This window comes from Phyllobates terribilis, unplaced genomic scaffold (genome assembly GCF_046119375.1).
Source record: "Phyllobates terribilis strain yellow unplaced genomic scaffold, ASM4611937v1 Scaffold_1__5_contigs__length_1240528914, whole genome shotgun sequence".
In the NCBI taxonomy this organism is placed as follows: Eukaryota; Metazoa; Chordata; class Amphibia; order Anura; family Dendrobatidae; genus Phyllobates; species Phyllobates terribilis.
The window spans coordinates 697,690,988-697,704,842 of NW_027362761.1; positions in this window are offsets into that span (position 1 = coordinate 697,690,988).

Here is a 13,855-nt window from a genome sequence, read left to right on the forward strand (position 1 = left end):
TTTTTCAAGGGGCATTTAAACCGTCTTGTTAAGCTATTGCAACCTCCACGTCTCTTCCAAGGGGCATTAAAACCATCTTGTTAAGCTAATGTGACCTCCACCACTATTTCAAGGGGCATTTAAATCGTCTTATTAAGCTACTGCAACCTCCACGTCTCTTCCAAGGGGCATTAAAACCATGATGTTAAGCTAATGCAACCTCCACCACTTTTTCAAGTGGCATTTAAACCGCCTTGTTAAGCTACTGCAACCTCCACGTCTCTTCCAAGGTGCATTGAAACCATCTTGTTAAGCTAATGCGAGCTCCACCACTTTTTCAAGGGGCATTTAAACCATCTTGTTAAGCTACTGCAATCTCCAAGTCTCTTCAAAGGTACATTAAAACCATCTTGTTAAGCTAATGTGACCCCCACCACTCTTCCAAGGGGCATTTAAATCATCTTGTTAAGCTGCTGCAACCTCCACGTCTCTACCAAGGGACATTAAAACCGTATTGTAAAGCTAATGCGACCTCCACCACTTTTCCAAGGGGCATTAAAACCGTCTTGTTAAGCTAATGCGACCTCCACCACTATTTCAAGGGGCATTAAAACTATTTTGTTAAGCTACTGCGACCTCCACGTCTCTTTCAAGTTTCATTTAAACCATATTGTTAAGCTACTGCAGCCTCCACGTCTCTTCCAAGGGGCAATAAAACCGTCTTGTTAAGCTAATGGGACATCCACCACTTTTTCAAGGGGCTTTTAAACCGTCTTCTTAAGCTACTGCAACCTCCATCTCTCTTCCAAGGGGCATTTAAACCGTGCTGTTAAGCTAATGGGACATCCACCACTTTTTCAAGGGGCATTTAAACAGTCTTCTTAAGCTACTACAACCTCCACGTCTCTTCCAAAGGGCATTAAAACTGTCTTGTTAAGCTACTGTAACATCCACCACTTTTCCAAGGGGCATTTAATTTGTCTTGTTAAGCTACTGCAACCTCCACGTCTATTCCAAGGAGCATTAAAACCGTCTTGTTAAGCTAATGCGACCTCCACCACTATTCCAAGGGGCATTAAAATCGTCTTGTTAAGCTACTGCAACCTCCACCTCTCTACCAAGGGGCATTAAAACCATCTTGTGAAGCTAAGTCGACCTCCACAACTTTTCCAAGGGGCATTAAAACCGTCTTGTTAAGCTACTGCATCCACCACGTCTCTTCCAAGGGGCATTAAAACCGTCTTGTTAAGTTACTACGACCTCCACCACATTTCCAAGGGGCATTAAAACCATCCTATTAAGCTACTGCGACCTCCACATCTCTTCCAAGGGGCATTTAAACGGTCTTGTTAAGCTACTGCAACCTCCACGTCTTTTCAAAGGGGCATTAAAACCATCTTGTTAAGCTAATGTGACCTCCACCACTTCTCCAAGGGGCATTAAAACCGTCTTGTTAAGCTACTGTAACCTCCACCACTCTTCCAAGGGGCATTTAAACCATCTTGTTAAGCTAATGCAACCTCCACGTCTCTTCCAAGGGGCATTAAAACCATCACGTTAAGCTAATGCAACCTCCACCATTTTTTCAAGGGGCATTTAAACCATCTTGTTAAGCAACTGTAACCTCCACGTCTCTTCCAAGATGCATTGAAACAGTCTTGTTAAGCTAATGCCAGCTCCACCACTTTTTCAAGGGGCATTAAAACCATCTTGTTAAGCTAATTTGACCTCCACCACTTTTCCACGGGGCATTAAAACCGTCTTGTGAAGCTACTGCATCCACCACATCTCTTCCAAGGGGCATTAAAACCGTCTTGTTAAGTTAACACGACCTCCACCACTTTTCCAAGGGGCATTAAAACCATCTTATTAAGCTACTGCGAACTCCACATCTCTTCCAAGGGAAATTTAAACGGTCTTGTTAAGCTACTGCAACCTCCACGTCTCTTCAAAGGGGCATTAAAACCATCTTGTTAAGCTAATGTGACCTCCACCACTTCTCCAAGGGGCATTAAAAAGTCTTGTTAAGCTACTGTAACCTCCACCACTCTTCCAAGGGGCATTTAAACCATCTTGTTAAGCTACTGCAACCACCACGTCCCTTCCAACGGGCATTAAAACCGTCTTGTTAAGCTAATGCGACCTCCACCACTTTTCCAAGGGGCATTAAAAGCGTCTTGCTAAGCTAATGCGACCTCCACCACTATTCTAATGGGCATTAAAACCATCTTGTTAAGCTACTGCGACCTCCAAGTCTCTTCCAAGGCGCATTTAAACCGTCTTATTAAGCTACTGCCACCTCTACGTCTCTTCCAAGGGGCATTAAAACCGTCTTGTTTAGCTATTGCGTCCTCCACCTCTTATTCAAGGGGCATTTAAACCGTCTTGTTAAGATACTACAACCTCCACGTCTCTACCAAAGGGCATTAAAAACGTGTTGTTGAGCTACAGCGACCTCCACCACTTCTCCAAGGGGCATTAAAACCGTCTTGTTAAGCTACTGTAACATCCACCACTTTTCCAAGGGGCATTTAATTCATCTTGTTAAGCTACTGCAACCTCCACGTCTCTTCCAAGGGGCATTAAAACCGTCTTGTTAAGCTAATGCGACCTCCACCACTTTTCCAAGGGGCATGAAAACCATCTTGTTAAGCTAATGCGACCTCCACCACTATTCCAATGGGCATTAAAACTATTTTGTTAAGCTTCTGCGACCTCCACGTCTCTTCCAAGGGTCATTTAAACCATCTTGTTAAGCTACTGCAGCCTCCACGTCTCTTCCAAGGGGCATTAAAACCGTCTTGTTAAGCTAATGCGACCTCCACCACTTCTCCATGGGGCATTAAAACCGTCTTGTTAAGCTACTGTATCCTCCACCACTCTTCCAAGGGGCATTTAAAATGTCTTCTTAAGATACTGCAACCTCCACGTCTCTTCCAAGGGGCATTAAAACTGTCTTGTTAAGCTAATGCGACCTCCACCACTTTTTCAAGGGGCATTAAAACCGTCTTGTTATGCCACTGCAACCTCCACTTCTCTTCCAAAGGGCATTCAAACCACCTTGTTAAGCTAATGCGACCTCAATCACTTTTCCAAAGGGCATTAAAACCATCTTGTTAAGCTACTGCAACCACCACGTCTTTTCCAAGGGGCATTAAAACCATCTTGTTAAGCTACTGCGACCTCCACGTCTATGCCAAGGGGCATTTAAAACATCTTGTTAAGGTACTGCACCCTCCAAGTCTCTACAAAAGGGGCATTAAAACCATCTTGTTAAGCTAATGCGACCTCCAACACTGTTTCTACGGGCATTTAAACCGTCTTGTTAAGCTACTGCAACTTCCACGTCTTTTCCAAGGGGCATTAAAACTGTATTGTTAAGCTATTGCGACCACCACCACTTTTCCAAGGAGCATTAAAACCGTCTTGTTAAGCTACTGCAACCACCACGTCTCTTCCAAGGGGCATTAAAACTGTCTTGTTAAGCTAATGCGACCTCCACCACTTTTCCAAGGGGCATTAAAACCATCTTGTTAACCTACTGCGACCTCCACGTCTCGTCCTAGGGATATTAAAACCGTCTTGTTAAGCTACTGCAACCTACACGTCTCTTCCAAGGGGCATTAAAACCGTCTTGTTAAGCTAATGTGACCTACACCACTTTTTCAAGGGGCATTTACACCATCTTATTAAGCTACTGCAATGTCCACGTTTCTTCCAAGGTGCATTAAAACCGTCTTATTAAGCTACTGCGAACTACATAACTTCTCCAAGGGGCATTAAAAACGTCTTGTTAAGCTACTGTAACCTCCACCACTCTTCCAAGGGGCATTTAAACCGTCTTGTTAAGCTACTGCTGCCACCATGTCTCTTCCAAGGGGCATTAAAACCGTCTTGTTAAGCTAATGCAACCTCCACCACTTTTCCAAGGGGCATTAAAAACATCTTGTTAAGCTACTGCGACCTCCATCTCTCTTCCAAGGGGCATTTAAACCGTCATGTAAAGCTACTGCAAACTCCACGTCTCTTCCAAGGGGCATTAAAACCGTCTTGTTAAGCTATTGCGACCTCCACCACTTTTTCAAGGAGCATTTAAACCGTCTTGTTAAGCTACTGCAATCTCCATGTCTCTTCCAAGGGGAATTAAAACCGTCTTGTTAAGCTACTGCGACCTACATTACTTTTCCAAGGGGCATTAAAACTGTCTTGTTAAGCTACTGTAACCTCCACCACTCTTCCAAGGGGCATTAAAACCATCTTGTTAAGCTACTGCAACCTCCACGTCTCTTCCAAGGGGCATTAAAACTGTCTTGTTAAGCTAATGCTCCCTCCACCACTTTTTAAAGGGGCATTAAAACCGTCTTGTTAAGCTACTGCAACCTCCACGTCTCTTCAAAGGGTATTCAAACCGTCTTGTTAAGCTAATGCGACCTCCATCACTTTTCCAAACGGCATTAAAACCATCTTGTTAAGCTACTGCAACCACCACGTCTTTTCCAAGGGGCATTAAAACCATCTTGTTAAGCTACTGCGACCTCCACGTCTCTGCCAAGGGGCATTTAAAATGTCTTGTTAAGGTACTGCAGCCTCCAAGTCTCTAGAAAAGGGGCATGAAAACCATCTTGTTAAGCTAATGCGATCTCCACCACTATTTCAACGGGCATTTAAACCGTCTTGTTAAGCTACTGCAATCACCACGTCTCTTCCAAGGGGCATTAAAACTGTCTTGTTAAGCTAGTGCGACATCCACCACTTTTCCAATAGGCATTAAAACCATCTTTTCAAGCTACTGCGATCTCCACGTCTCGTCCAAGGGATTTTAAAACCGTCTTGTTAAGCTACTGCAACCTCCACGACTCTTCCAAGGGGCATTAAAACCGTCTTGTTAAGCTAATGCGACCTCCACCACTTTTTCGAGGGACATTTAAACCATCTTGTTAAGCTACTGCAATGTCCACGTCTCTTCCAAGGTGCATTAAAAACGTCTTAATAAGCTACTGCGAACTACATAACTTCTCCAAGGGGCATTAAAAACGTCTTGTTAAGCTAATGCGACCTCCACCACTTTTTCAAGGAGCATTTAAACCGTCTTGTTTAGCTACTGCAATCCCCAAGTCTCTTCCAAGGGGCATTAAAACCGTCTTGTTAAGCTATTGTAACCTCCACCACTCTTCCAAGGGGCATTTAAACCATCTTGTTAAGCTACTGCTACCTCCATGTCTCTTCCAAGGGGCATTTAAACCATCTTGTTAAGCTACTGCAACCTCCATGTCTCTTCCAAGGGGCATTAAAACCGTCTTGTTAAGCTAATGCGACCTCCACGACTTTTCCAAGGGGCATTAAAATCGTCTTGTTAAGCTACTGTAACCACCATGTCTCTTCCAAGGGGCATTAAAACCACCTTGTTAAGCTACTGCGACCTCCATGTCTCTTGCAAGGGGCATTTAAACCGTCTTGTTAAGCTACTGCAACCTCCACGTCTCTTCTAAAGGGCATTAAAACCGTCTTATTAAGCTATTGCGACCTCCACTACTTATCCAAGGGGCAATAAAACCGTGTTGTTAAGCTACTGCAACCACCACATCTTTTCGAAGGGGCATTAAAACCGTCTTGTTAAGCTAATGCAACCTCCACCACTTTTCCAAGGGGCATTAAAACCAGCTTATTAAGCTACTGCGTCCTCCACGTCTTTTCCAGGGGGCATTTAAAATGTCTTGTTAAGCTACTGCAACCTCCATGTCTCTTCCAAGGGGCATTAAAACTGTCTTGTTAAGCTAATGCGACCTCCACCACTTTTTCAAGGGGCATTAAAACCATTTTGTTAAGCTACTGCAACCTTCACGTCTCTTCCAAAGTACATTCAAACCGTCTTGTTAAGCTAATGCGATCTCCACCACTTTTCCAAAGGGCATTAAAACCATCTTGTTAAGCTACTGCAACCAACACGTCTTTTCCAAGGGGCATTAAAACCATCTTGTTAATCTACTGCGACCTCCACGTCTCTGCCAAGGGGCATTTGAAACATCTTGGTAAGGTACTGCATTCTTCATGTCTCTACAAAAGGGGCATTAAAACCATCTTGTTGAGCTAATGCAACCTCCACATCTCTTCCAAGGGGCATATAAACTGTCTTGTTAAGTTAATGCGACCTCCACCACTTTTCCAAGGGGCATTAAAACCGTCTTGTTAAGCTACTGCAACCACCACGTCTTTTCCAAGGGGCATTAAAACCGTCTTGTTAAGCCAATGCAACCTCCACCACTTTTCCAAGGGGCATTAAAACCAACTTGTTAAGCTACTGTGACCTCCACGTCTCTTTTCAAGGGGCGTTTAAAACTTCTTGTTAAGCTACTGCAACCTCCACGTCTCTTCCAAGGGGCATTAAAACCATCTTGTTAAGCTAATGTGACCTCCACCAATTCTCCAAGGGGCATTAAAACTGTCTTGTTAAGCTACTGTAACCTCCACCACTCTTCCAAGGGGCATTTAAACCATCTTGTTAAGCTACTGCAACCTCCACGTCTCTTCCAAGGGGCATTAAACCGTCTTGTTAAGCGAATGCGACCTCCACCACTTTTTCAAGGGGCATTTAAACCGTCTTGTTAAGCTATTGCAACCTCCACGTCTCTTCCAAGGGGCATTAAAACCATCTTGTTAAGCTAATGTGACCTCCACCACTATTTCAAGGGGCATTTAAATCGTCTTATTAAGCTACTGCAACCTCCACGTCTCTTCCAAGGGGCATTAAAACCATGATGTTAAGCTAATGCAACCTCCACCACTTTTTCAAGTGGCATTTAAACCGCCTTGTTAAGCTACTGCAACCTCCACGTCTCTTCCAAGGTGCATTGAAACCATCTTGTTAAGCTAATGCGAGCTCCACCACTTTTTCAAGGGGCATTTAAACCATCTTGTTAAGCTACTGCAATCTCCAAGTCTCTTCAAAGGTACATTAAAACCATCTTGTTAAGCTAATGTGACCCCCACCACTCTTCCAAGGGGCATTTAAATCATCTTGTTAAGCTGCTGCAACCTCCACGTCTCTACCAAGGGACATTAAAACCGTATTGTAAAGCTAATGCGACCTCCACCACTTTTCCAAGGGGCATTAAAACCGTCTTGTTAAGCTAATGCGACCTCCAGCACTATTTCAAGGGGCATTAAAACTATTTTGTTAAGCTACTGCGACCTCCACGTCTCTTTCAAGTTTCATTTAAACCATATTGTTAAGCTACTGCAGCCTCCACGTCTCTTCCAAGGGGCAATAAAACGTCTTGTTAAGCTAATGGGACAGCCACCACTTTTTCAAGGGGCTTTTAAACTGTCTTCTTAAGCTACTGCAACCTCCATCTCTCTTCCAAGGGGCATTACAACCATGCTGTTAAGCTAATGGGACATCCACCACTTTTTCAAGGGGCATTTAAACAGTCTTCTTAAGCTACTACAACCTCCACGTCTCTTCCAAAGGGCATTAAAACTGTCTTGTTAAGCTACTGTAACATCCACCACTTTTGCAAGGGACATTTAATTTGTCTTGTTAAGCTACTGCAACCTCCACGTCTATTCCAAGGAGCATTAAAACCGTTTTGTTAAGCTAATGCGACCTCCACCACTATTCCAAGGGGCATTAAAACCGTCTTGTTAAGCTACTGCATCCACCACGTCTCTTCCAAGGGGCATTAAAACCGTCTTGTTAAGTTACTACGACCTCCACCACATTTCCAAGGGGCATTAAAACCATCCTATTAAGCTACTGCGACCTCCACATCTCTTCCAAGGGGCATTTAAACCGTCTTGTTAAGCTACTGCAACCTCCACGTCTTTTCAAAGGGGCATTAAAACCATCTTGTTAAGCTAATGTGATCTCCACCACTTCTCCAAGGGGCATTAAAACCGTCTTGTTAAGTTACTGTAACCTCCACCACTCTTCCAAGGGGCATTTAAACCATCTTGTTAAGCTAATGCAACCTCCACGTCTCTTCCAAGGGGCATTAAACCCATCATGTTAAGCTAATGCAACCTCCACCATTTTTTCAAGGGGCATTTAAACCATCTTGTTAAGCAACTGTAACCTCCACGTCTCTTCCAAGATGCATTGAAACAGTCTTGTTAAGCTAATGCCAGCTCCACCACTTTTTCAAGGGGCATTAAAACCATCTTGTTAAGCTAATTTGACCTCCACCACTTTTCCACGGGGCATTAAAACCGTCTTGTGAAGCTACTGCATCCACCACATCTCTTCCAAGGGGCATTAAAACCGTCTTGTTAAGTTAATACGACCTCCACCACTTTTCCAAGGGGCATTAAAACCATCTTATTAAGCTACTGCGAACTCCACATCTCTTCCAAGGGAAATTTAAACGGTCTTGTTAAGCTACTGCAACCTCCACGTCTCTTCAAAGGGGCATTAAAACCATCTTGTTAAGCTAATGTGACCTCCACCACTTCTCCAAGGGGCATTAAAAAGTCTTGTTAAGCTACTGTAACCTCCACCACTCTTCCAAGGGGCATTTAAACCATCTTGTTAAGCTACTGCAACCACCACGTCTCTTCCAACGGGCATTAAAACCGTCTTGTTAAGCTAATGCGACCTCCACCATTTTTCCAAGGGGCATTAAAAGCGTCTTGCTAAGCTAATGCGACCTCCACCACTATTCTAATGGGCATTAAAACCATCTTGTTAAGCTACTGCGACCTCCAAGTCTCTTCCAAGGCGCATTTAAACCGTCTTATTAAGCTACTGCCACCTCTACGTCTCTTCCAAGGGGCATTAAAACCGTCTTGTTTAGCTAATGCGTCCTCCACCTCTTATTCAAGGGGCATTTAAACCGTCTTGTTAAGATACTACAACCTCCACGTCTCTACCAAAGGGCATTAAAACCGTGTTGTTGAGCTACAGCGACCTCCACCACTTCTCCAAGGGGCATTAAAACCGTCTTGTTAAGCTACTGTAACATCCACCACTTTTCCAAGGGGCATTTAATTCATCTTGTTAAGCTACTGCAACCTCCACTTCTCTTCCAAGGGGCATTAAAACCGTCTTCTTAAGCTAATGCGACCTCCACCACTTTTCCAAGGGGCATGAAAACCATCTTGTTAAGCTAATGCGACCTCCACCACTATTCCAATGGGCATTAAAACTATTTTGTTAAGCTTCTGCGACCTCCACGTCTCTTCCAAGGGTCATTTAAACCATCTTGTTAAGCTACTGCAGCCTCCACGTCTCTTCCAAGGGGAATTAAAACCGTCTTGTTAAGCTAATGGGACCTCCACAACTTTTTCAAGGGTCATTTAAACCGTCTTGTTAAGCTACTGCAACCTCCATCTCTCTTCCAAGGGGCATTAAAACCATCTTGTTAAGCTAATGTGACCACCACCACTATTCCAAGGGGCTTTAAAACCATCTTGTTAAGCTACTGCGACCTCCACGTCTCTTCCAAGGCGCATTTAAACCGTCTTATTAAGCCACTGCAACCTCTACGTCTCTTCCAAGGGGCATTAAAACCGTCTTGTAAAGCTAATGCATCCTCCACCACTTATTCAAGGGGCATTTAAACCGTTTTGTTAAGCCACTACAACCTCCACGCCTCTTCCAAAGGGCATTAAAACCGTCTTGTTAAGCTAATGCGAGCTCCACCACTTTTTCAAGGGGCATTGAAACCATCTTGTTAAGCTACTGCAATCTCCACGTCTCTTCCAAGGGGTATTAAAACCTTCTTGTTAAGCTAATGTGACCACAACCACTTCTCCAAGGGGCATTAAAACAGTCTTGTTAAGCTACTGTAACTTCCACCACTCTTCAAAGGGGCATTTAAACCGTCTTGTTAAGCTACTGCAACCTCTACGTCTCTTCCAAGGGGCATTAAAACCGTCTTTTTAAGCTAATGCGTCCTCCACAACTTTTTCAAAGGTCATTTAAACCGTCTTGTTAGGCTACTACAACCTCCACGTCTCTTCCAAAGGGCATTAAAACCGTCTTTTTAAGCTACAGCGACCTCCACCACTTCTCCAAGGGGCATTAAAACCGTCTTCTTAAGCTACTGCAACCTCCATCTCTCATCCAAGGGGCATTAAAACCATCTTGTTAAGCTAATGCGACCTCCACCACTTTTTCAAGGGGCATTTAAACCGTCTTTTTAAGCTACTGCAACCTCCATCTCTCTTCCAAGGAGAATTAAAACCATCTTGTGTAGCTAATGCGACCTCCACCACTATTCCAAGGGGCATTAAAACCATCTTGTTAAGCTACTGCGACCTCCACGTCTCTTCCAAGGCGCATTTAAACCGTCTTGATAAGCTACTGCAACCTCTACGTCTCTTCCAAGGGGCATTAAAACCATCTTGTTAAGCTAATGCGTCCTCCACCACTTTTTCAAGGGGCATTTAAAACATCTTGTTAATCTACTACAACCTCCACGTATCTTCCAAGGGGCATTAAAACCTTCTTGCTTAGCTAATGCGTCCTCCACCACTTATTCAAGGGGCATTTAAACCGTCTTGTTAAGCCACTACAACCTACGCGTCTCTTCCGAAGGGCATTAAAACTGTCTTGTTAAGCTACTGTAACATCCACCACTTTTACAAGGGGCATTTAATTCATCTTGCTAAGCTACTGCAACCTCCACGTCTCTTCCAAGTTGCATTAAAACCGTCTTGTTAAGCTAATTCGACCTCCACAACTTTTCCAAGGGGCATTAAAACCGTCTTGTTAAGCTACTGCATACACCACGTCTCTTCCAAGGGGCATTAAAACCGTCTTGTTAAGTTAATACTACCTCCACCACTTTTCCAAGGGGCATTAAAACCATCTTATTAAGCTACTGCGACCTCCAGATCTCTTCCAAGGGGCATTTAAACGGTCTTGTTAAGCTACTGCAACTTCCACGTCTCTTCAAAGGGGCATTAAAACCATCTTGTTAAGCTAATGTGACGTCCACCAATTCTCCAAGGGGCATTAAAACCGTCTTGTTAAGCTACTGTAACCTCCACCACTCTTCCAAGTGGCATTTAAACCATCTTGTTAAGCTACTGCAATCTCCACGTCTCTTCCATGGGGCATTAAACCGTCTTGTTAAGCTAATGCGACCACCACCACTTTTCCAAGGGGCATTAAAACCGTCTTGTTAAGATAATGCGACCTCCACCATTATTCCAAGAGGCATTAAAACTATTTTGTTAAGCTACTGCGACCTCCACGTCTCTTCCAAGGGTCATTTAAAACATCTTGTTAAGCTACTGCAGCCTCCACGTCTCTTTAAAGGGGCATTAAAACCGTCTTGTTAAGCTAATGGGACCTCCACCACTTTTTCAGAGGGCATTTAAATCGTCTTGTTAAGCTACTGCAACCTCCATCTCTCTTCCAAGGGGCATTAAAACCATCATTTTAAGCTAATGCAACCTCCACCATTTTTTCAAGGGGCATTTAAACCGTCTTGTTAAGCAACTGTAACCTCCACGTCTCTTCCAAGATGCATTGAAACAGTCTTGTTAAGAAAATGCCAGCTCCACCACTTTTTCAAGGGGCATTTAAACAATCATGTTAAGCTACTGCAACCTCCAAGTCTCTTCAAAGGTGCATTAAAACCATCTTGTTAAGCTAATGTGACCTCCACCACTTCTCCAAGGGGCATTAAAACCATCTTGTTAAGCTACTGTAACTTCCACCACTCTCCCAAGGGCATTTAAACCATCTTGTTAACCTGCTGCAACCTCCACGTCTCTTCCAAGGGACATTAAAACCGTCTTGTTAAGCTAATGCGACCTCCACCACTATTCCAAGGGGCATTAAAACTATTTTGTTAAGCTACTGCGACCTTCACGTCTCTTCCAAGGGTCATTTATACCATCTTGTTAAGCTACTGCAGCCTCCACGTCTCTTCCAAGGGGCATTAAAACACTCTTGTTAAGCTAATGGGACATCCACCACTTTTTCAAGGGGCATTTAAACCGTCTTCTTAAGCTACTGCAACCTCCATCTCTCTTCCAAGGGGCATTAAAACCATCTTGTTAAGCTAATGCGACCTCCACCACTATTCCAAGGTGCATTAAAACCATCTTGTTACGCTACTGCGACCTCCACGTCTCTTCCAAGCCGCATTTATACCGCCTTATTAAGCTCTTGCAACCTCTACGTCTCTTCCAAGAGGCATTAAACCGTCTTGTTTAGCTAATGCGTCCTCCACCACTTATTCAAGGGGCATTTAAACCGTCTTGTTAAGCTTCTACAACCTCCACGTCTCTTCCAAAGGGCATTAAAACTGTCTTGTTAAGCTACTGTAACATCCACCACTTTTCCAAGGGGCATTAAATTCGTCTTGTTAAGCTACTGCAACCTCCACGTCTCTTCCAAGGGGCATTAAAACCATCTTGTTAAGCTAATGCGACGTCCACCACTATTCCAAGGTGCATTAAAACCGTCTTGTTAAGCTACTGCGACCTCCATCTCTCTTCCAAGGGGCATTAAAACCATCTTGTTAAGCTAATTTGACCTCTACCACTTTTCCACGGGGCATTAAAACCGTCTTGATAAGCTACTGCATCCACCACATCTCTTCCAAGGGGCATTAAAACCGTCTTGTTAAGTTAATACGACCTCCACCACTTTTCCAAGGGGCATTAAAACCATCTTATTAAGCTACTGCGAACTCCACATCTCTTCCAAGGGAAATTTAAACGGTCTTGTTAAGCTACTGCAACCTCCACGTCTCTTCAAAGGGGCATTAAAACCATCTTGTTAAGCTAATGCGACCTCCACCACTTTTCCAAGGGGCATTTAAACCATCTTGTTAAGCTACTGCAACCACCACGTCTCTTCCAATGGGCATTTAAACCATCTTGTTAAGCTAATGCGACCTCCACCACTTTTCCAAGGGGCATTAAAAGCATCTTGCTAAGCTAATGCGACCTCCACCACTATTCTAAGGGGCATTAAAACCATCTTGTTAAGCTACTGCGACCTCCAAGTCTCTTCCAAGGCGCATTTAAACCGTCTTATTAAGCTACTGCCACCTCTACGTCTCTTCCAAGGGGCATTAAAACCGTCTTGTTTAGCTAATGCGTCCTCCACCTCTTATTCAAGGGGCATTTAAACCGTCTTGTTAAGATACTACAACCTCCACGTCTCTACCAAAGGGCATTAAAACCGTGTTGTTGAGCTACAGCGACCTCCACCACTTCTCCAAGGGGCATTAAAACCGTCTTGTTAAGCTACTGTAACATCCACCACTTTTCCAAGGGGCATTTAATTCATCTTGTTAAGCTACTGCAACCTCCACGTCTCTTCCAAGGGGCATTAAAACCGTCTTGTTAAGCTAATGCGACCTCCACCACTTTTCCAAGGGGCATGAAAACCATCTTGTTAAGCTAATGCGACCTCCACCACTATTCCAATGGGCATTAAAACTATTTTGTTAAGCTTCTGCGACCTCCACGTCTCTTCCAAGGGTCATTTAAACCATCTTGTTAAGCTACTGCAGCCTGCACGTCTCTTCCAAGGGGAATTAAAACCGTCTTGTTAAGCTAATGGGACCTCCACCACTTTTTCAAGGGTCATTTAAACCGTCTTGTTAAGCTACTGCAACCTCTATCTCTCTTCCAAGGGGCATTTAAACCATCTTGTTAAGCTAATGTGACCACCACCACTATTCCAAGGGGCTTTAAAACCATCTTGTTAAGCTACTGCGACCTCCACGTCTCTTCCAAGGCGCATTTAAACCGTCTTATTAAGCTACTGCAACCTCTACGTCTCTTCCAAGGGGCATTAAAACCGTCTTGTAAAGCTAATGCATCCTCCACCACTTATTCAAGGGGCATTTAAACCGTTTTGTTAAGCTACTACAACCTCCACGCCTCTTCCAAAGGGCATTAAAACCGTCTT